The following is a 24312-nucleotide window of genomic DNA, read 5'->3' on the forward strand; positions in this document are numbered from 1 at the left end:
CCGGGACTGGAAAGGCTGGGGGAAGGGGAGCCGCAGACGGCAGATGCGTTCGCGTCGGAACTGCAGGAAGTCCACGATCAGCTGAGGCGCCACATGGAACTGGCCAAGCACGCATACAAGGTACAAGCGGACAAACGCAGAAGGGTTGGCGAAGAGCTACACGTGGGGGACTGGGTCTGGTTAGCAGCCCACGCAGTGCCGGCCAGGTCGTTGGCCAAGAAGAAACTAGGGCATAAGCAACTGGGGCCCTATCAAGTCGAAGAGCAGGTCAACCCGGTGGCCTTCAGGCTGGCGCTTCCGGAGGGTTCCAGAATGCATCCGGTATTCCACAGATCGGTGCTCACTCCCTACAAGGCACCGCACAGGTTTCAGGAACCCGGAACGGCGCAGAGTCCGGCCAGAGACAGAACAGGGCACGCAGGAGTGGCACAGAAGGAGCGCATCAACGAAGTCACAGAGATTTTGGATTCCAGATGGGGGGAAGAAGGGGTAGAATACTTTCTCGCCAGGGAGGGCACCCCGGCCAGTGCGAACAGTTGGGTGCCGGACTACGCCTTGGACGAACCTCTGCTCAAAGACGAGTTTCATGCCCTCTTCCCACATAGACCGATGCCAGCAGACTTTTTCGACGACTGGCTTTTCACACCCACGCTTTCGGGCAGCACGTTCCGGGGGTTCGACTCGGACGAGGACCCGATACGAGACGTCCGTTCCCCGGAGGGGTCGCCCTCGGGATCTGCCTCAGAACCCTCGTATTGGTGGGACGACAAACCAGAGGAACAGTGGCGCAGGAAGTGGCAAGAAGGTCCAGGCCGAGCAACGCCGCCTGGAGGAAGCGAGGGAGAGACGGACATGGACATTTTCGGGGACGATCCAGGTTTCGAGCACGGCGGCACAGAGATGGAAGCAGAGGTGACCGTCGTCGACGAGAGAAGGGAGGAAGAACCGGAAGACTTCGGAGGGAGGCCCGCTACGGGAACCGAACGGTACCCGACATTCGTCTCCTTGACGCAGCAGCACCCAGCTCCAGCACCGGAAGGAGGGGAAGGGGGAGTGGGGGGCTTCGGGGGGGGGATGGATGTCAGGGGTTCAGGAGCAGAGGCAAGGGCAAGGAAGGAAACAGAGAGCGAAGGGGAGGAGGCAGAAGAAAGGATGAGCGATGACGACGACCCGAGATCTCCGAGTCTCTCCAGTGAGTCGGAGGATTCACAGAAAGGAGCACCAGTGGCCAAGGCAAGGGGGGAGTTTAGGGGGGCACCCCAGGGAGATAGAGCCAGAGGGGAATCAGAGGAGAGCAGTTGGAGATCGGGTCCAGCGTCACCGCCAGAGAACAGGGAAGAGGAAAGGAGCCAGGGGGCAAGCGCTGGCAGCTCACAGCAGGAGGGAGGGCACGAGTCAGGGGTGGCCACACCTCCATCTGGGAGCGAAGAAACGGTTAGACGGAAGGTGGAAGGTTGGGCGCGCGCGCCAAGTTCAAATGCACAGGAAGGAGGCGCAGTAGGCAGCCCGGAAAGAGAGCCGGGTCCTAAAGCCCGGCGCAAGGAGACAGGAGAGTCCGGGGGGTCAGCGTCCGAAGAATCCCGGAAGGAAGAGACCCAGGGGGGCAGAGGGACCCAGAGAAGAACAGTCAGGCGGAAAAGGTGGAGCAGGGCTAGGATATTAAGTTGGTGTACGAGGGGCGGAGATTCAGACGGAGCTTCGCCGATCTAGCTACTAGACGTAGGGTTGCACGCAGCAGCTTGAGAATGGAAACTGTAACTCAATAAAGACTTTTACTTAATGACCGTTGGCTAGCGTGATCCTCTGTGAGCTAGGATCTGAAGCAACCCTGACAACAGGCTTTTGTAGTTGCTGCATTTTCGATCCTTTCAAGTCAAAAGTGTTACAATGATACGCATTACAAGTATTTAATTAACAAAGGAAGGAAAGCATGGGAATATTGTTTTTGGGGAATCCCCTCCTTTCCGCCGTTTCCTCTTTGAATGGGTGAGTGTACATGAAAGATACCATCTTTGCATAGTTGTTGTTTAAATAAGTCGTAATTAGAAAAGGCTTATCATTGCAATATGCTTTGCAGCATTATAGATATCGTTTTGATCTGCCCACCCTCCCTTAGTCTCCAAGCAAAATAATTCTTGAAAGCAGTCATTACACGTCCTTCAAAAGGATGCTGATGCTGGAAAACAGATGTTCTTTCTAGTAAAGATACCCTAATCTTCATTATATTGCTCTGCAAGATGTTTCTCGTAGTATCTTTCCTAAAGGCATTTAGCATACATTTGGCAGATGATAGGAAATTTGCCCTTTCAACTCGCTAGTTTTCATAAGAAACAACACACTAATAGTTTTCCATGTGATCTAACTACACTACAGCGCTGACTGTCTTATCTGAGCTACTTAGATTATGTTCATCCTGTGCATCTGAGTGTACATCTGGGAATAAATTTCTGGTAATCTGCTGGAATTCCTTACAGTGGTCATAAAACAAAAGGTGCCCCTAAAGGCTATACAAACACACTCACAAATGCTTTATTTGTATTTTGGTCATTCAGGTGTCTTCCACTGACCACCAAGTGCAATTATGAGTAGAGTCAATACAGTAACTTTTGATGTGCCTACAAATAATTGACCTTCCAGCTTTTTTTTATTACTATTGACTCACGTGCCAAAAGCAAGATACATAAACATTCTTCCCTTATTAATGGCCACTCAGTTATTTAACAATAAAGTTCAGCTAGCTGCCCTCATGACAGCACACCTCTATAGTAGGCATACCTCCATAGCGCCAACCTCAGCACCCCACTGTTTGCCCCCCACCCCAGGAAGATGCAGCCATGGTGCTGTTCGGGAGCTGCTGGTGCAGCGGCAATGTACAATTCTGTTTGGATCTATATTGTGACATGTATGTCATAGATATCATTTCTGTTTTCATCCAGAAAGAAAAGCCTGTTTCATGCGACCAATGAGGAATGTAAAGGCTGCATCAACATGGTGGCCAAACAGAGTGCCTTTCCTTGCTGTTCCCTCCTTGCTGAGCCAAAACAATGCTGTCAGCAGCTGATGGGAGCATGTTAAAAGGGGGTTAAGGGGGTGATTGAATTGTGGTGCTGGAGGAGACTCTTGAGAGTCCCATGGACTGCAAGAAGATCAAACCTCTCCATTCTTAAGGAAATCAGCCCTGAGTGCTCACTGGAAGGACAGATCCTGAAGCTGAGACTCCAATACTTTGGCCACCTCATGAGAAGAGAAGACTCCCTGGAAAAGACCCTGATGTTGGGAAAGATGGAGGGCACAAGGAGTAGGGGACGACAGAGGATGAGATGGTTGGGTGGTGTTCTCGAAGCTACCAGCATGAGTTTGACCAAACTGCGGGAGGCAGTGGAGGTCAGAAGTGCCCGGCGTGCTCTGGTCCATGGGGTCACGAAGAGTCGGACACGACTAAACGACTAAACAACAACAACAAAGGGGATGATTCGCATGGCGTTTTCCATATGGCGAGCAGCCAAATGGATGCAGCTTCAAGTAATCACATTCAGGCAAAGTAGTGTGTTAAAGTTTTTACTTTTCTGCACTGAAAAGCTTCAAAACAGTTGAGAACTGTTTTTTTAAGAAGCTCATGTAGGGATGGGCAATTCTATCTATTTTGGTTTCTCACAGTTTCTCATTTTTTTTTCAATCTTCAATTCAGTCCTACACACTCCTGCAGCAATTCACCAGCTTTTCCTCATTGAAATTTGACAGCTTTTTTCATGTGAATCTCTCCTAATAAACCTAATTTTGTGTGTAATTTTGACTGAGATGCACATTTTTGCAAGGAATTTTATCTAATATTTTTGTTCACCATTTTCACTAATAAATGCATTTTTATACACAGTTTAATGCCCACATTTTGGGGCAGATTATTTATGTGGAGAACTGTATCAAAATTTCAAGAAGTGCGAATTTTGAAGGTTAGTTGCATTTTAGGTTTGCATATTGATTTAGGAAGTGAACTTGGGTAGTTTCTCAATAAAAAGGGAAACAAAACTGAATTTCTTCCCCATCCTAGACTCAATGGAGTAGAGTTTCCAGTCACTGCAGACAGGACATCTGTACTCTGAATATTGTTTTGTCCCTTTCTATGGTTCAAAGCTCCTCCTTCATAGGTTCTCAGCACATATTGGCTCCATCTGTACCAATTTCCTTCTGCCACAGTATGCTATGCCAACATATTTTTTCAATATCCACCCAATAACTTATTTATATATTTGCAAGAGTTGCACATTCCAATTAATAATATTTAGATTTTTATGCAGAATGCAGAATTCTGGTTGCCAAAATGAGATTCCCTACCTATGTCCAGCTGCAATTAAGTTTTCAATTATATATCACAGGTCCTACAAACCCAGTTTACTAACTAACCAGCCCGGTTGATTCAACAACCATATACTGCATCTTTTATTTTTTCTTACTTGTATGTGTACGGATGTGTGTGTGCTTGCTTTGGAATGAAAACCACAACAGATTCTGGGAATCTATGGTCATTACTATGAATGAAAGCATGTTTCTTCTCCTTTTTCTAATACATACATTTCTGAAATGGGTTTTTCTTAATGTGAAACCATGTGTGGCATTTGCCCTCCTAGGTGTGTGACATCATACTGGGTTCATAAGGAAAGGGTTAACTAATTGTAAAATGACTAACCCAAGGGGAGGAGTTAAAGTTAGAGTTAGGGTGGTTGAGAAGTCAGTCTGGAGTTAGAGAAGAGACAGGGAGAGGATAAGTCTGTGGGTTTGGCTAGTCTGATATGAGAGAGTGAGAGAATTTGTTAAGAGTCAGTCAAACAGTTGAGATAATCAGGTGTTAGGAAGGTATAGGCCAGTAAAGAAACTAAAGTTAAGATACTGACAGGAATATTATCTGAGAAACCATAAACTTGTTAATGTTTATAAAATAAACTTGTTTATTTGATTCAATTTTAACAACTGTCTGGACTCAGTGTTTTACCCTAGAGTAACGGGTTGGTGGCAGCGGGGAAGCGAGAACAGTGGTGGCACAGGGATCAATAGACCATCAAACGTCCGGGGACTCTGTGTGATCACCACACCATGGGTTAGAGAAAAGCATGTGTAAAAGAGCTAGCAGAAACTGACTACTTTCTCCCCCTGAAAGGCTCTCCCAAGATCAGAGAACCCTACTGAATGGGATGGAACGTAGTGTAAAAGGCTGAAATTCTTCTTGCTGTTGGCATCCATCTGTCTCGGGAGACAATGAAAGAGTGCATCTTTGGGGGTTAAGCCAAACTGTTGGGAGAGTTACAGCGCCTGCTGTGGCTGTAGAAAACAATATGGGAGAGACATGGGTTATCGCAAGTGGGGCAGATGAAGGCATCTGGTTTCGCTCTTACAGATGCACCATGGCGTTTCTTCCCTCTCCACCCTTCCCAGCAGTCATTTCTGCTCTGGTCACTGTTGTGGATACATGACCTGACCATCTGTCTCCAGACAGTCGTGCGCAAGCAATTCCCACACGTTAGGATTAATGTTGCCAGGCTTCATGTCACGTTTGCAGACATCTTTTATAAAGCAGAGTTGGTCTGCCAACGGGCCTGGTGCCTGAAGCCTTAAAGCACATCTTTGGGGACCCCACCATTTTCCATTCTGTGTACATGACCAAGCCAGGATAGATGTCACTGAGACAGAAGTGTGAACATGCTGGGAAAGAAGGCTGAAATGGAATAGGATGTTCCTTTGGGGAGGGGGAGGTGTGTCTGGGGAGCCTGCTGGAGGCAAGAGACATCTGAAAGTCAGCTTCCACTAGCCCTGTTACACATGTATTTCTCAACATCTTCATCATCAAAAGGGTTCAGTATGACTGGATCCAGATTAACAATTATGTACCCCCAGTGGTACACATGCACAATAGGTCTGAATAGCCAAGTGCTCCCACTCTGATGATTATATAAAATTGCTACTCCAGGTGTAGAACAGTAGTACACAGACTCAGATTGTGCACGTGCGATTGAGTCATAGGACTTCTGCTTTTACCTTCTCTTCCAAGATACAACAGTTAGTCAGATATTTCATTTCTTATTCTTCCCATCATAAAATAAATGTTATATCGTTACACTGGACTTTTGAGTTTTTGCCAGACACCGTGTTTTCCTATTACAACGAAGGAACAGACCACAGATGTCCAGCTGCTAAATTCATCACGGCACATGAAGTGAAAGCTCCTACAATATAAATTATTAAAACTAATAGACATAAAGACTTTTATTTTCTCTTCCTTGGTTGTAAGCTACGTTTGCCACAATGAGCACACCCCTGGGTACATTTAGAAGAGGGCGAAGCAGCAAGGGGAGCTGTTTCTAACCAATTCTTTTTTCACACTCCACAGAGGAAGGAGGTCTGGCAGTGAGTGTGAGGCAGAAATTCACCTGAGCCTAAGACTAGCCTAAGGGAGGCTCACAAGGAAGTACCGTATTTTTTGCTCTATAAGACTCACTTTTCCCCTCCTAAAAAGTAAGGGGGAATGTGTGTGCGTCTTATGGAGCGAATGCAGGCTGCGCAGCTATCCCAGAAGCCAGAACAGCAAGAGGGGATTGCTGCTTTCACTGCACAGCGATCCCTCTTGCTGTTCTGGCTTCTGAGATTCAGAATATTTTTTTTCTTGTTTTCCTCCTCCAAAAACTAGGTGTGTCTTGTGGTCTGGTGCGTCTTATAGAGCGAAAAATACAGTACATCACAGGAAGTGCCTGATGGAGTCAGATGAATTGACGAAGGGCTAAAATTGATTCGAATGGTTAGAGTTAAGTTAGGACTTGTGTGGAGGAGGCAGATGACCATACCTTTGGATCACAGTGAAGAGGCAAGGCAAGGAAAGATGGGTGTGCCTAACGCACAAATTGACTGCATGTCCCAGAGGCCTCTGCTCCATTGGTGCGGAAGTCCAGAGTATACAAAGGCGTTATACCAAATGTGAACGATTGATAAAAGCAACTTTTTAAAGCAAAATTTCCCTGTATTCAGTTTCCCTTTTCAAAGTACATGTCAACAATCTGCAACCAAAAAGGGGTCTCCTAAATGTTCAGGCGGGGGAGCAAGCACAATCGAGTTTGTTTGGTTTGGTGTTTTTTTTTTGTTTGCTTGTAGAAGAGATAGAGAGTATCACTTGACTCAGTGTGGTCTATTGTTGAGGTAAGGAGGCTTCCTTGAAGGGCATCCCTCTTAAGGCAGAAGCAAGTAGTACTCAATAAGCTGAATTCTTGACTGCATGCCCTCAGGTCTGCAGGTCAACATTCACTAAGGGCTCAAGTCCTGACAGAAAGTAAAGCAATACTGTATCGTAACACATTAATCCTCTTATAAAGGCTGGGGTCATGGAAATGTATTTAGTCTGATATGAGGTGGTACAAACAGCTTGCTGAAGTAAGCACATTCATCACAGAAAAAGCACCTTTCTAACTTTAGTGGAAAGGAGAATAAGGGAGTTGCTTCTAAATCTGTTTAACAAATGTGTGTGGTGTTCAGCAGTCTTGTACCATGGAGGAATATTTAGCTATCTTTAGTGGGCAAAAAACCAAAAAACATAGACTGATCAAACTAGACATGTATACAGTGGTACCTTGGGTTAAGAACTTAATTCGTTCTGGATGTCTGTTCTTAACCTGAAATTGTTCTTACCATGAGGTACCACTTTAGCTAATGGGGCCTCCCACTGCCGCCATGCCGCTATCGCGTGATTTCTGTTCTCATCCTGAAGTAAAGTTCTTAACCCGAGGTACTATTTCTGGGTTAGCGGAGTCTGTAACCTGAAGCGTCTGTAACCCGAGGTACCACTGTATCTGCATTGAACATGCAGGTTTTTGTTTTGTAATGCAAGTAGCATCAGCTGGAAGGCTAGTAATGAAAGGGATGGGAGGGAAATTTAACCCTATCCTCCCCTTCTGTGGTCCTGGGAAAAGTGCCTCCACTGAAACTACTGCTTGTACTCAGAGGAAATCCATCACTGGTGCCAATGGGGTATTTCCTCCCAATGCAAATAGCAGCTTCAAGCTCTGGGCAGCAGCAGTGTAGCAAAGAGTTACATTCCCCCTCCTTGCCTGCTGAGATCTCCACAATTATCAGCCCCTCACAGCTGATGCTGTTTGCATTTAAAATCAGACATTTTCCTCACTCTATGCAGAGACACATATAAACATCACATCTAGTTTGGCCCTCCATTTAAAAGCTGAGCACAAAGCATTGTTCTAACCTAATCGTGTTTAGCTTCCAAGTAAACAAGAGCATCACAGAAAAGTTTGATTTTCATATACAAGTAGCTGCATATTTTGAACTTTTATGAACATCATTTTCTGCATCTATGAAACCCAGCATCAGGCCTGGCAAGTGAACAAATGCAAGTGTAATTCCAACTCTGCTGGAAAGAATTGCAGAAGCTCAGTTGCCAATGGCATCAGCTGTGATTCAGGTTCTCTGACACACCAGGCTTTGTTCATGTCATTTTCAATCTTTTATGCCAGCAGCTGTGTTCAAATAAAACAAAGCTGTATCCCTTCAGCAGACTACAGATACATGTTTCATCCTTGGTTTCAGATCCTTGTAAAGTCTGGCTATGGTGAGACGTTTGGAACATTTTATCTACATTCTGGATGCTAATTTGTTAACACAGACTCACATCCTTTATAAGGCCTTCCTGCATTAGCTCAAGCCCAGATCCATAGGGTTCTCTAACTGTAAGAGTCCCCACTGACTTTAAACTGATAATCTCATTGAAAGCACCAGATAATAAAAAGACATACACAGTATGGAACCAGGGTATTCATATGAAATGCCACGAGACTCCCCATAAAACTGTGAGAATTGGAAACATTTTTATGGATAGGGATCTTAGAGCAGAGAAAATAATCATTAAAATGGGATAAGTTCAAAGATGGGAAAGAGTTATACTAGATAGTGTATATCCGCTCTTGGCATATATAACCTGTTCCAGAATATTTCACCATTAAAGGAAGAAAATTTTGTGAAAGTTAATGGAACAGTTTCCATAGCGCTCGTTTCTCGTGAGATCTCTCCTCCCTCCCCCTCTTTTTTGTGTGCCCTCTTTTTTGTTCTTCAAAATATGGCAACCCTAGCTAGGCTAAGAGACAGTAAGTAGCCCAGTGAGTTTCATGGCTGAGTGAGGACTTCAACTCTGGTCTCCTGGGTCCTAATTCAATATTCAAACCACTACACTACCCTAGCTCTGAGAGGTCAGAAGAACCAGCAAAAGGACCCAGTCAAAAGAAACCCAATACAAGGCGTTGCTGATCAGCCATCTAGCAGTCAAGTGAAGCAAGTAATCAAAAGTTTAGTCACCGTCAGAAAAGATTCAATGCGGAAAGTTCTAGGATAGGAGATAAATCGAGAGGATTCAAGCAAGCAAGCCAAGCTATCTCTCAGGTAAGTGAAAGCAAAATATTATATATCTCATGTAACTAAGGACAACAGGTATTTCTAAAATAGCTCTGGTGTCCAATCAACAGTCTAATTAAAGGGAAGTTGTTCTTAAATGCATTACTGGGACATATATATTCAGAATCTGGAATTTGGGAGCAAAGGCCTGAACCAAAAGAAAGTATTTTGAGGATTACAGTTTATCCTCAACTAATGTACAAACTAGGTGACTGAGACACTTCAATAAAAGCCAATATGCATTAGTTCTATTGAAGTCAGCTAAGTCTAAACTGGCTCAATCCAATCAATTCCAGTTTAACTGGTTTCTGAATCACTTTTGCACATTTGTAGCTAAGAGGCTTTGACATAGCGGTTTAAGTGACCATGTGTGCCTGCAAAGTGTGCCTGTCTAGTGTTGATCAACGGTCCATGGAGACCAGCATTATGTCTCCACCAGTGGACAACCAGCTGCTCCCAAGAAGCTCAAACATGATTGAAAAAGCCACTGCCCACATCACTTGCTCCCTAGCATCTGATGAAAAGACACGTATTGCCCCTGAAGGTTCCATTTACCTATCATGACTAATCATAGCTAATAGCCATTGATGGTTTTATCAAATTTGAGCTTGGAAGGATAAAGAAAAAAATGGCAATCCCTGATATATATATATATATATATATATATATATATATATATATATATATATGAATAAATAAATAAATGAGTATGATTAAGGCTTAGGATCTGTATGTTATCCATATATTTCATAACAGTAGTCATTAATGTGGAGTGTATGAAGCATTAGGGTAGGGGTAGGATCTCTGCAATGACAAACCTAGACAGCATCTTAAAAAGCAGAGACATCACCTTGCCAACAAAGGTCCGTATAGTTAAAGCTCTGGTTTTCCCAGTAGTGATGTAGTGAGAGCTGGACCATAAAGAAGGCTGATGGCCGAAGAATTGATAATTTTGAATTATGGTGCTGGAGGAGACTCTTGAGAGTCCCATGCATTGCAAGAAGATCAAACCTCTCCATTCTTAAGGAAATCAGCCCTGAGTGCTCACTGGAAGGACAGATCCTGAAGCTGAGACTCCAATACTTTGGCCACCTCATGAGAAGAGAAGACCCCCTGGAAAAGACCCTGATGTTGGGAAAGATGGAGGGCACAAGAGAAGGGGATGACAGAGGACGAGATGGTTGGACAGTGTTCTCGAAGCTACCAACATGAGTTTGACCAAACTGCGGGAGGCAGTGGAAGACAGGAGTGCCTGGTGTGCTCTGGTCCATGGGGTCACGAAGAGTCGGACACGACTAAACGACTAAACACCAACAGGATCTCTGGTGGGGGACACATTGTGTTCTTTCTGGGGGTAGCTTGTCCATCTTTGGTCTTTACCCAACATTAAGCTCTCACTTGTGGCTCCTAGAAGCTGTCAGCATGTGACAGTGGCCACACACCAGGAACGGTTTTGACTGGCCGGTTAAACAAGGTAATGGTAGTTGATGGGTCTCAAACCCACAGTGAATTAGGGACTTTTCCAGGCATGTGAAGATAGGCTCCAGCAGATTGGACGGGCAAGACCAATAGTGGGTCCAACGGTCAAGAAGGCGGTTTCTGCACGTGCTGTAGGAGGAAGTGAGGGACAGATGGGGCATGTCAACCGGAGAAGATAACCTAGCTAGGGAAAACTCTGATCCTAAACCTCCACTTCCTTGTGGGATATCTTTAGGAGAATAAAAGGCTAAGGAGTAAACCCTACACAATTCCAGAGTAGAGTCCCTAAGACAGTTGGATGACACCTTGTATGTCTCCTCCCTGAAGCCAAGCTGGTGCCAAACGTATTGCTCTGCTTTCCTTTGCACCACATCAGTGAGATCTTGTTATTTGGGCAGCCCAGGCCCTCCATACACACTGCCCAGGCTTGTGCTCCAGGAGTAAGTTCTGAACACATGGATAGCCCAGTTGGTTAGAGTGTGGTACTGATAATGCCAAGGTTGCAGGTTTGATCCCCGTATGGGGAAGCTGGATGTTTGGGTTGGACGAGATGATCCTCAGGGTCTCTTACAACCCTATGATTCTATAAATTCTATGAATCTAAGTCACTTTGGTACTCCTAATGCAGCGGTTTGGAGGGGCACACTCCATTGTCTCTCGACAGATGCCAACAACAGTCATTAATGTGTGAGACTCTGCCATGTCTATTAGTCGTTATGATGAAGTAAAGAAAGGAGTTAAACGGCATTGAGAGTTTCACCATCTGATTGCTGTGAAACCGTCTGTCACTATGGTTTTGCCTGAAGAGCTGTCTGACAGGAGCCAGGGATTTGACAAAAAGCACCTTGATGTGTTTTTTATGGGTACAAACATTTCCAGAATAGGCAATTCACTTGCAGTGCTGGAGGTCTGAAATGAGTGCTCTGCATAGGTACAGTGGTACCCCGCAAGACGAACGCCTCGCGAGACGAAAAACTCGCAAAACGAAAGGTTTTTTCGTTTTCGAGTTGCCTCGCAAGACGAATTTCCCTATGGGCTTGCTTCGCAAAACGAAGCTTGCCCCGGGGACAGCGGGTCTTCTCTTTTGAAGCAAGGGGCGGCGGGGAGATCGCTTCTCCCCACCGCCCCTTGCTTCAAAAGAGGTCTGCCCCCGGACCTCTTTTGAAGCAAGGGGCTGTGGGGAGATCGCTTCTCCCGGTGCTCCGAAGCGGGGTGGGGGGGGCGGGAACACCTGCCCCAGCCGCCGGGCTTCGTAGCGCTGCTGCGAAGCCGGGCGGGGGGCGGGAACACCTGCCCCAGCCACCCCGCTTCGGAACGCTGCTCCGAAGCGGGGTGGGGGGGCGGGAACACCTGCCCCAGCCGCCGGGCTTTTTAGCGCTGCTGCGAAGCCGGGCGGGGGGCGGGAACACCTGCCCCAGCCACCCCGCTTCGGAACGCTGCTCCGAAGCGGGGTGGGGGGGGGCGGGAACACTTGCCCCAGCCACCGGGCTTCGTAGCGCTGCTGCGAAGCCGGGCGGGGGGCGGGAACACCTGCCCCAGCCACCCCGCTTCGGAACGCTGCTCCGAAGCGGGGTGGGGGGGCGGGAACACCTGCCCCAGCCGCCGGGCTTCGTAGCGCTGCTGCGAAGCCGGGCGGGGGGCAGGAACACCTGCCCCAGCCACCCCGCTTCGGAACGCTGCTCCAAAGCGGGGTGGGGGGGCGGGAACACCTGCCCCAGCCGCCGGGCTTTTTAGCGCTGCTGCGAAGCCGGGCGGGGGGCGGGAACACCTGCCCCAGCCACCCCGCTTCGGAACGCTGCTCCGAAGCGGGGTGGGGGGGGCGGGAACACTTGCCCCAGCCACCGGGCTTCGTAGCGCTGCTGCGAAGCCGGGCGGGGGGCGGGAACACCTGCCCCAGCCACCCCGCTTCGGAACGCTGCTCCGAAGCGGGGTGGGGGGGCGGGAACACCTGCCCCAGCCGCCGGGCTTCGTAGCGCTGCTGCGAAGCCGGGCGGGGGGCGGGAACACCTGCCCCAGCCACCCCGCTTCGGAACGCTGCTCCGAAGCGGGGTGGGGGGGGCGGGAACACCTGCCCCAGCCGCCGGGCTTCCTAGCGCTGCTGCGAAGCCGGGTGGGGGGCGGGAACACTTGCCCCAGCCATCGGGCTTCGTAGCGCTGCTGCGAAGCCGGGCGGGGGGCGGGAACACCTGCCCCAGCCACCCCGCTTCGGAACGCTGCTCCGAAGCGGGGTGGGAGGGCGGGAACACCTGCCCCAGCCGCCGGGCTTCGTAGCGCTGCTGCGAAGCCGGGCGGGGGGCGGGAACACCTGCCCCAGCCACCCCGCTTCGGAACGCTGCTCCGAAGCGGGGTGGGGGGGCGGGAACACCTGCCCCAGCCGCCGGGCTTCGTAGCGCTGCTGCGAAGCCGGGTGGGGGGCGGGAACACCTGCCCCAGCCGCCGGGCTTCGTAGCGCTGCTGCGAAGCCGGGCGGGGGGCGGGAACACCTGCCCCAGCCACCCCGCTTCGGAACGCTGCTCCGAAGCGGGGTGGGGGGGCGGGAACACCTGCCCCAGCCGCCGGGCTTCGTAGCGCTACTGCGAAGCCGGGCGGGGGGCGGGAACACCTGCCCCAGCCACCCCGCTTCGGAACGCTGCTCCGAAGCGGGGTGGGGGGGGGCGGGAACACCTGCCCCAGCCGCCGGGCTTCGTAGCGCTGCTGCGAAGCCGGGTGGGGGGCGGGAACACCTGCCCCAGCCGCCGGGCTTCGTAGCGCTGCTGCGAAGCCGGACGGGGGGCGGGAACACCTGCCCCAGCCACCCCGCTTCGGAACGCTGCTCCGAAGCGGGGTGGGGGGGCGGGAACACCTGCCCCAGCCGCCGGGCTTTTTAGCACTGCTGCGAAGCCGGGCGGGGGGCGGGAACACCTGCCCCAGCCACCCCGCTTCGGAACGCTGCTCCGAAGCGGGGTGGGGGGGCGGGAACACCTGCCCCAGCCGCCGGGCTTCGTAGCGCTGCTGCGAAGCCGGGTGGGGGGCGGGAACACCTGCCCCAGCCGCCGGGCTTTGTAGCGCTGCTGCGAAGCCGGGCGGGGGGGGGGGGCGGGAACACCTTCTGAAGGCGGGCGGGGGGCGAAAGTCTTTGTCCCCCTTGCCTGCCTTCCCAGGGGTTTTTAAATCGCCCCGGACAGCGGAGAAGTCCTCCGCTGTCCCGGGGCGATTTTAAAATGCCGCCCGCCAGCATTTTAAGATCGCCCGGACAGCGGAGAAGTCCTCCGCTGTCCCAGGGTTTTTTAAAATGCTGGGGTGGGAAGAAAAGCCCTTGTCCCCCCCCCCCCCCCAGCCTTCAGAAGAGGTCCGGGGACAGTCTGTCCCCGGACCTGGTCTGAAGGCGGTTTCCCTAGGAACGCATTAATTGATTTTCAATGCATTCCTATGGGAAACCGTGCATCGCAAGACGAAAAAACCGCAAGACGAAGAGACTTGCGGAACGAATTAATTTCGTCTTGCGATGCACCACTGTATGTGAGAAACAGTAATTGCAATTCTGAAGGGGCAGAGGCATATAGACTGAAAGCTAAGAGTTCTTGCTAGACTTAGTGGCAACTGGACATTATCTTTGGAGTGGGAGAACCTGCTACAGAGGTCTAGATTTGCTGCTTTATTATTATTATTATTATTATTATTATTATTAATTTATTTGTACCCTGCCCATCTGGCTGGGTTTCCCCAGCCACTCTGGGCGGCTTCCAACAAAGATTAAAAATACATTAAAATGCCACCCATTAAAAACTTCCCTAAGTTTTTAAGCGGCCTTCAGATGTCTTCTAAATGTCAGGTAGTTGTTTATCTCTTTGACATCTGATGGGAGGGCGTTCCACAGGGTGGGTTCCACTACCAAGAAGGCCCTCTGCCTGGTTCCCTGTAGCTTTGCTTCTCGCAGTGAGGGAACCGCCAGAAGGCCCTCAGTGCTGGACCTCAGTGTCCGGGCAGAACGGACATAAAGCATTTATAGGAAGACACCAAAGTGCTCTTTTATCCAAAGGAAGCTAATAATAATAATGCTTGTGTCAAAACCATCCACAGTGGATGAAAATGGCCATTTCCACTAGGCTGAACTTAAGATACATGTACAATATTCTTTTGTTCTATGAGTAACAACTAATAGGCCTCGTTGTCTGGAAAACAGATTGTTCCACGTTGGTAAAGGAAATCTCGGTGCACAGAATGAGCAATCCATTAATAAATATCATATAGAAGTTTCTCTCCTCAGAGTCTGAATGGCAGATTTGCACTAAACGGCAGTTACAAAAGATTGGCTGCTAATGCAGCTGAGATTTACTTAACAGACCTTCTGGTGCTTCGCTGCCAATTCAAACAGTAAAGTTCAAAAGCCAAAGAACCCAGACGACACAAGCCATGAGATCTGTGCGCATCTCAGTTCAAAGCGAGCCCTGACTTTAAAAGAGACAAGGTGCTGAGTGTCTCTGCACTTTAGCCAAGGAATGAACTAGTAGTTCTGGCATTCACGACACTGGCTTCAAATTACCTTCTCTCTCAGCCAAGCTCAGCACTCCAGAATGGCCCACAACATATGAATGGAGAATGCTTCTTTTTTTAAGATACCAGCTATTCACATTACAACAGCAGAAAACAAATGAGCTGCTTTGTTCCTTTAAAATTAAATGAAAGGCTTAGAACCAAATTTGTCCTTCTAATTAGAGGAACAAATAAACGGAAACATTAGTTTATTTTCCTCCTTAAGACTTGTGTTCCATATCACAGCATTTGTTTCCTTCTTTGGTTAAATCTATGAAGATGTTTGCTAAAACTCAGTGGTCGGTTTTACATTGTTAAGCGCCACATAAGATCTTTCTCAAGGGTTCTTGAGGTTAAGGCTCCTACCTGTCATATAAGGTTACAAAGACACAGCAGATAATCTCTCAAAAGTACCTCTGATATCATAAAGCTGTTTCCTTATAATTAGGAACTATATTACATTTATCCTTTCAAGTGCATGTAATTTTAATGAGTCTATACCATCCAAATTATTCTCTGCATCCTCTGGCATTCCTGAATAGTAGCGATCCTCAGCTTATGTTTAATTATGAGAAAGGTGTGGTACATTTTGTACATTCACTCACTGTAAAAGGTGAAGGTATCCCTGACCGTTAGGTCCAGTCACTGACGACTCTGAGGTTGCGGCACTCATCTCGCTCTATAGGCTGAGGGAGCCGGCGTTTGTCCGCAGACAGCTTCTGGGTCATGTGGCTAGCATGACTAAGCCGCTTCTGGTGAACCAGAGCAGCACACGGAAACACTGTTTACCTTCCTGCCAGAGCAGTACCTATTTATCTACTTGCACATTGACGTGCTTTCGAACTGCTAGGTGGGCAGGAGCTGGGACTGAACAACAGGAGTTCATCCCATCATGGGGATTCAAACCGCCGACCTTCTGATTGGCAAGCAGAAGAGGCTCAGTGGTTTAGACCACAGCGCCACCCGCGTTCCTCATTCACTGTAGTCCTAAACATTACCAAGACTACAGGACTATACTCAGCACAGTCACTTTAATGCTGCAACTCCACAAAAAATAGCCAAATGTACTCTCAAATTTCAAGTGGACATAGCCACTACCTTGAGAGTGTGCAGGCCCAATGCAGGTTTTATGAATTCATAGGATTTCACACAGATTTTGAGACATGTTGGACCCACAATTGCTAACTTTTAGTGCAATTTCCCAAGACCCTCTAGTCTTGGAAGGGAACAAAAACCTGATCTCTGCTAAAGTTGTTTCAAGAAGGGACAGAAAAGCACATCATTAGCTGCAAGGTTAATTGGCGCACCTTTAAAATGTTGTTGGCCTGGAGATCTTATGAGAAAGAAGTTTCCTATTTCTTCCATTGCTTTCTAAATCTCCCAAGCACAGTTTAACTGTATTAATACATTTATACTCCTGCTTTCCTAAAATGAGCTTGAGGCTGCATATGCGGTTCTCCACCTCCCTATTTCATCCTCACAGCCACCATGTGTAGGTTAGATTGAGGGACAACAAATGGTCCTAGGTCATCCAGTGAGCTTCATGACTTCCTGGGGATTTGAACTCAGTCTCTAAGGTCCTAGTTTAACACCTTAGTACTAAACTAAGAAATAAATAAATAAATCTGCTTCTTGCATGGACTGCAAGAAGATCAAACCTATCCATTCTTAAGGAAATCAGCCCTGAGTGCTCACTGGAAGGACAGATCCTGAAGCTGAGGCTCCAATACTTTGGCCACCTCATGAAAAGAGAAGACTTCCTGGAAAAGACCCTGATGTTGGGAAAGATGGGGGGAACAAGGAAAAGGAGATGACAGAGGACAAGATGGTTGGATAGTGTTCTCAAAGCTACCAGCATGAGTCTGACCAAACTACGGGAGGCATGTGAAGACAGGAGTGCCTGGCGTGCTCTGGTCCATGGGGTCACGAAGAGTCGGACACGCCTAAATAACTAATGTAGCAGGAAAGCCCCCCCCCCCAATCATTCAGTTTGTACAAACTTCACACACACTCACATACTACATACGCTACGCTTCTGTTATAAATTCATAGAAAATCAACCATACATCGGATTTGCACTGTTCCACTTTTATTTTACTCCATGAAAGAAGGACTACAAAATGGGGAAGGTTTGATACAGGGCAGCCATAATCCCTTCAGCATACCAGCACATCCACAGGAGCCCTGCCCAGTTGCTATGCCAACCCTGATGGTCCTAGACAGAAGACAATCAAGATCACAAAGAACTTGCATATGGGAGTGGATTCAACACAGACTGGAACAAAGGACAATAATCAGCTCTTCCCTCTGGGGGCAGGAAACTGCAAACTCCCCTCTGTCACCTGGAAAATACTCATGGGGAGGGGGAAAGGGGGAACCAGCCAGGTGACAGGACACTCAGGTTACCACCACAACTCCTCCCTCAACCCCTCCTTTCTGTGATGTATGTATGATGTTTCTGGGGGTGGTCTTGATCTACAGGATGGGAATTTCAAAAGTCTTTATAAGACCTTGCATACCATTTTTCTGTGTCCTTCCTCTCTCCTGCAAGTGAGGGGAGCACCCTGTTGCAACAGTTCAATAAAGGCCAAGCCTACAGGCTGCTGTTTTGCTCCAAGTTATCCTGGTTGGTGTCTTTGTTTTTGTCCAAGAGAGCCCTCGGATTTTTCCGTTAACACTAAACAACAACAAGTTCTTGCAAGGTGAAAGATCCATATGATTTGGAGGCAGTAATGTTTCTGAATACAGTGGTACCTCGGGTTACAGACGCTTCAGGTTACATTCGCTTCAGGTTACAGACTCTGCTAACCCAGAAATAGTGCTTCAGGTTAAGAACTTTGCTTCAGGATGAGAACAGAAATTGTGCTCTGGCGGTGCAGCAGCAGTGGGAGGCCCCATTAGTTAAAGTGGTGCTTCAGGTTAAGAACAGTTTCAGGTTAAGAACGGACCTCCGGAACGAATTAAGTACTTAACCTGAGGTACCACTGTACCAGTAGCTGGAAACCTTAGGAAGACAGGGCACTCAGAGCTCAAGTCCCACAGACATCTTGTTAGCACTGTGAAAACAGGATGCTGGGCTATAGGGTTGCCAAACATCCAGAATTTCCCAGATATAGCTGGAATACAGCAGTTGGAAGCAGTGTCCGGGCGGAAATCGCTGGAATGTCTGGAAAAATCCAGATGTATAGCAAACTGTGTCGGAAGTCTAGATTTTGCTCAACAACTTAGGCCAAGGAACAAACAAACCCAACCACTTTCCAGATTTTCACCTTTTGTCAACCCTAGACTAGAAGGGCTATTGACCTGACCCAGCAGGCTCTTCCTATGTCCTTATTTTAACTTAGATAAAGCATTTCACCTCCAATACAAAAGGCTAATCGTAAACATCTGTGCGACACAGTTTTCTGCTTTAAATATTATGAAAAAAGCTATCAAAGTTATCACAGAAACCTGAAATCATTTAAAATCCAACTCTAAACAAATTAACAAGATAACAGAGCCACTAAGATTTTTAAAAAATGGAAATCAACTGGATAAGAAAGAAGACCAGGATCAATCAGTTATGAAGTATGGCATGCATGTTGTAATGGGAATGAGGTTACATATATTCTGAGTTGATTAATACATAATACTTCATATTTAACTTGACAACTAATACTTCATCGTACTTTTCAGACCAAGAAAATGTTTCCTTAAGCAAACCTGTCCAAAGACATTTCTGAATACATTTGTTTTAAACACTGGCAATTTAATTACAACATTAAACCTCAGTTAAAATAACAAATCTATACTGAAATCAGAAGGAAAAAATCGTATGACAAATTGTTCCCTAGAAATGTGTGAGGCTGGGGAAAAATGTACAATAAACATTTCTTTAATCAGGGCATTTAAGGCTGCAATCCTAAACATGGGGTTAGGATTAAACACGGGAACCTAGGGATTAAACCCTACTGCAGTGTTTCCCAACCTTGTGCCTCCAGCTGTTTTTGGACTACAATTCCCATCATCCCTTGCCACTGGTCTTGCTAGTCAGGGATGATGGGAGTTGTAGTTCAAAAACAGCTGGAGGCACAAGGTTGGGAAACACTGCCCTACTGAATATAGTAGAACTTACTTTTGAGTAAACATATATGAGGCTGAACTTCAGAAAGAAAAGGTAAGAACTGCAAAACTAGGCAAGCTTCAAACGGTTAAGAACCTTTTCTATGCCTGCTACCAAATGCCAAAACCGCAATATTATACAAAGCAACTCGCGCATAATTCTTATGAATTTAAATGGGAATTATATAGATATGATTATGTGTACAACTGCAGGCTTAAAATTGCTTTGGAGAATGGATGGGATCAGATGCAAAGGCATCTGTGTTGGGGCAATGGTGCTGCAAAGCATGGGGTGTCTCTGTTGCTTAGAAAGCCTAGAAAATAAAGAGAAAAATGGGGCCCACAGTTAGTAATCTCCCGATCCATGTCCCTAAACAGGTTTTGGCATTCAAGCATCTAAGTCCAAGAGGAATTCACTATCATCACAGAATGCAGATGCTGAGAGAAATCCTACTTACATGTCTATCTTCTTTCTGCAACAAACATGAAATGATCCAACCATAGGAGCTCACCAGGCTTTTTTGCACTCTGGAGACCAGTGAGCCAGCAGAGGGAGGTGTCACAATGGCTTCTGTAAATCTGGGGCTGTCCCTGGAAAATAGGGACACCTGGTGGCTCTGCTGAGGTGCTCAGATGGGAAACCACCAGGGAACCCATGATATGGTACTTAGACAGACAGGGCGGTATTAGGACAGCAATGCAGTAACGCTAAAAGCAATCCTATCAAGACCAGGGGAGATATCCCTTTGCCCCCCTATATCATGGCAACTGCAGAACATGAATCCAGGAATTCTTCATCCTGGATTCTTCATCCATATGAAGTGCGAGGGCATCTAGTTCATACCAAGTGCGAGCTCCTCCCACAGAACGTGGGAAGGAACACCGTGACAACTCTATGCCCCATATGACCAAGTGATGAACTGCGGCAACAGGTGGAATTTAACCCATATTGACAGGTCCACATTCTCTACAAAGGGAAGGGAGCAAATAAAAGATGGCGAGCAGAGAGTGCATTAACAAAACAAAGGACCCATTTGGTGAAAATGAGAACTTTGATCCAGCTATGCCTATAGAAGTCCTGATCAGTGAGTAACAGAAATAAAAGGTGTCTATTTGTCAGCTCCCTGCATCACTTTCTTCAGTTACTAAGCCTGCAATCCTAACTAACGCTGAATATGCAAGTGGGATGGGCAAACACAGCACCAGCTGCTGAAGTGGGATGAGGGACTGGGTGCCCAGCAACTGTATGTATGTATGTATGTATGTATGTATGTATGTATAGTCTAGCTAAGACTATACATGCAGAAGCCTGCTTCCATACATCTCTGAACAGCTAGCTCACAGAAAGGATGGCAACGATGGAATACAATGGTGGTTAACACATGCTGCTGCAACAGCTGGTACAGCAGCCACTGGGTCGTGCTGCTAAAATAACTTTAGAGACTGGAAAGACTAAAACTTAAATGTTTATTTCATGGGTCAGCAAGGTTTACCTTGCCTGGGCCAGTTCACTGCAGTGGAGATCCCTCCGTGGGCTGGATGGCGCCCGTGATTTCCATTGTCTGTGCGCAGATGCAATTTCCAGCGTCTGCACATGCACAGATTCAATTTTCGGCGCCACGGAAGCAAGTAACCGTGCCATGCCAGTTTAGCACAGTTTGCGGGGACTCACCGAGCGGGTGGCTTGGTTTGGGGGCGGCTTGAGGGCCAGTTAAATGACCCCCATGGGCCGCTTATGGCCCATGGGCCTTCGATTGCTGACCCCGGTTTATTTTATTATTGATTTCACCCATCCATTTGGTTTGGAGACCCCTCTAGACAATGACAAAAGATAAACCAATTTCCCATCGCACAACAAACAAGAACGGTAAGAACAGCATGTTGCAAAATGCCAAAATGTTTGAAACCGACCCCATAATTCACCCTCTTGTTTATACGCTTCCAAGGAAGTGACATGAATGTTCTCAAATTAAACCACAAAAACTGAGGACACCAAGGTGCTCCCCTCCTCCCAGTAACCACAGCTGCACGTGCAGCAGAAGGATCAGGACAGGGCTCATTGGAGCCCGATCTTTCGTTTCCTGCCTCCTTCCTCCCAGCTAGCCCTTGGCTAGGCAACCCTAAGAAACTTGCAGGCAAGGTCCCTGGGGAGGAGAGGGACAGCTGGATGTGTATATGGGAGGCACGTGCAGGCTTCCTGTTGGAAGTAATGACCAGCTGCTGCAGTACACATAGCCAAGGGCAAGCTGCGGAGGAGGAATGAAGGCTTCCCAATGAGTCTTATCCTGAAAGCCCATGTGTGAGCAGATGTAACTGGGGGGAGAAAGAAAGAAAGAAAGAAAGAAAGAAAGAAAGAAAGAAAGGAAGGAAGGAAGGAAGGAAGGAAGGAAGGAAGGAAGGAAGGTGGATCTTGCCATTTGATTTACCTAATTCTTCCAACGTCTTTGCAAGCCTCCACTAAGTCGCGTTCTACATTCGTCCGTCTAACACAGGCAGCACCACAACACCAGATCTGCAAGGAAGAATTCAGAGACATTTACAAGCCACGCTGAGAGGAACAAAATTAATGGTTACACACATGCTGAAGGATGCTGGCTTATTATGCATGCACACATTTGGCTGAGTGCACATATTTTTCCATTATTCTCGCTGCTGTTACTTTGGAAGAGCAGTTCGAAGTGTTAAAGGAAGCCTGGAGTGAGAGTTAGTATTCACACGCATATATACTATGTGGCCATAATCCAGCGATGTGATTTGTGTGCGTGCGAGCAATAAACATTCAGATTTTACCAGCTGTTCCTCTTTAGTAACTCCCTGTGATGGTTTTACATTTGGTGAGTTGAAAATACCAATTTGGCAGGGACAGGGAGAGAAGGGTGTGTCAGAGAAGATGCTAAAGGAAGAAATATCCGTGTGTGTGGGGGGGGGGGGGATTGGTGCATACAGAGACCTGGAACATGCACCCTTTTGGATGTAACCCTACTCTTCTGAACATATGTGCATGAATGCTTGAAATATGTGCTGTCATCTGTTTTTAATACTAAAACACCCAAAACAATTTGTAATGCAGAAATATGCAATATATAGTGAACACTGCACCAAACACACACATATACTTGTACAGTCCAACAATTCTGTGAATTGGCTGTAAAATAATTACATGTGAGACTGTACCAAGGACATATGGATATCATGATTACAAGCTGGAACTCAGAAAGAATTATATCATACTAGTTCTCACTGAAATTACCTGCGGTCCCCTTCATTATTTTAAAGCACAGGGGGCTAACCCACAGCCTTGATTCAGTCTGGCCAAACATAGGAGGGAACCCCCAAAACCCCCCGTTTTATTTTCCAATTTCAGCACTGGGGTGCTCTGCGCTGAGATTGGATGATAAAGCACTCTGCTTGTGCTTTTCAGCATTGATACAACTGTAGTAGGTGGCCAATTTAGCTGGGAGAGCTCTGAGGTGGGACTTCTGCCACCCCAATCTGGCATACATGGGTACTGTTTGCGCTGTTAGGCAGCACCCCCCCCCCCTTTTTCTTTCTGTGGCTAGCTGCCTTTTATGCTTCATAAATAGTTCTGTGAAAACACAAAGGCAGCATTTCCCTGCACCCCAGCACTGGATTGGGGATGATTTTGTAAGAACCCTCAACCTGCCTTGGGCAAGAGAGTGTACGCAGACCCTCCAAGTGTCCCTATTTTCCACGGACAGTTCCAGATTCACAGAAGCTGTCCTGGTTTCTGATTTGATCCCAGAATGCCCTGCTTTTCCTTAGAACATCCCTATTTTCACTGGAGAAACTATGGATGATATGGAGTTATGCAACCCCCCTAAGCCAAGGAGATATGTAACCATTAGAAGACATCTGAAGGCAGTGTCTGTGTGTATGCTCTGATCTCAGCACTGAAACCACTTGTAAGAAGAAAGAAAGAAAGAAAGAAAGAGAAAGAAAGAAAGGTTTTTTAAATGTTTAATGTATTATTAAGTTTTTTTTATATAAGTTCACAGAGTTATTTCCCAGCGTGGTTAGAGGTGGTGCCGTCTGGCAGATTTTGGGTTCGTCCTCCAGGTTTAGTCCAGATAATATTGTATTTTGTGGGGAGACAAGGCCAATCCGGGCACTGAAGTCACCCCCCAAGACAAACCGAGGGTTGGGCGACAAAGAGTCTATACTTTCGAGTAGTTGGTCAAGTCTTTCCCAATAGGAACTCAGTTCCCCACAGGACTTTACTGGAGGAATATACATGCAAATACAGTAGAAAACATTATATAGCCGAAATAGCTATCAACTGTAAAGGAGATGAATTTTTTTGACCCCATCAACACCAAGCTGTATCTTTCTCACTAAACTTTCTACATAATTGTCTATTGTATTATTTAATATTATTTTTAATATATTAGTGGCCCCGCGGTGATTTTAGCTTATAAATTTTATTGTCTAATGTGTCAATTTGTATATTAAGGCGTTTTTATAGCTTTGTGCAGATTAGGTCATGTTTTGACAATGTAAATGTTTTAAGTTTTTGTTTCAAACTAGTATATATTTTATTGAATGACATTGTATACATTCCAGCAGCCTTTGGCTATAAGCAATAAACTTGACCGACTGACTGCCTATTATGTTTTTATATATGTTGGAAGCCGCCAGGAGTGTCAGTCAGATGCGCAGGGAATAAATAATAAAATGGTTTTTGTTGTTTAACAGGACGTCCTTATTTTCATGGGAGAAATGATGGAGAGTATGGTGCATGCATGGATATACAACTCTGTGTGTGTG

General features: G+C 47.0%; 1 protein-coding gene across 5 annotated transcripts in view; it reads right to left on the reverse strand.

Annotated features, from left to right (window-relative positions):
• SNCAIP (synuclein alpha interacting protein) overlaps positions 1-24312 on the reverse strand; it is a 130899-nt gene that overhangs the window by 77496 nt on the left and 29091 nt on the right. For 4 of the 5 annotated variants that reach the window (XM_028748214.2, XM_028748213.2, XM_028748216.2 and 1 more), the window contains exon 2: positions 21954-22039. The exons of the other annotated variant lie outside the window; for it this stretch is intronic. The gene's annotated coding sequence lies outside the window, so the exon portion shown is untranslated. The remainder of the gene's footprint in view (positions 1-21953; positions 22040-24312) is intronic. 5 annotated transcript variants of the gene reach the window in all.

This window comes from Podarcis muralis, chromosome 11 (genome assembly GCF_964188315.1).
Source record: "Podarcis muralis chromosome 11, rPodMur119.hap1.1, whole genome shotgun sequence".
NCBI lineage: Eukaryota > Metazoa > Chordata > Lepidosauria > Squamata > Lacertidae > Podarcis > Podarcis muralis.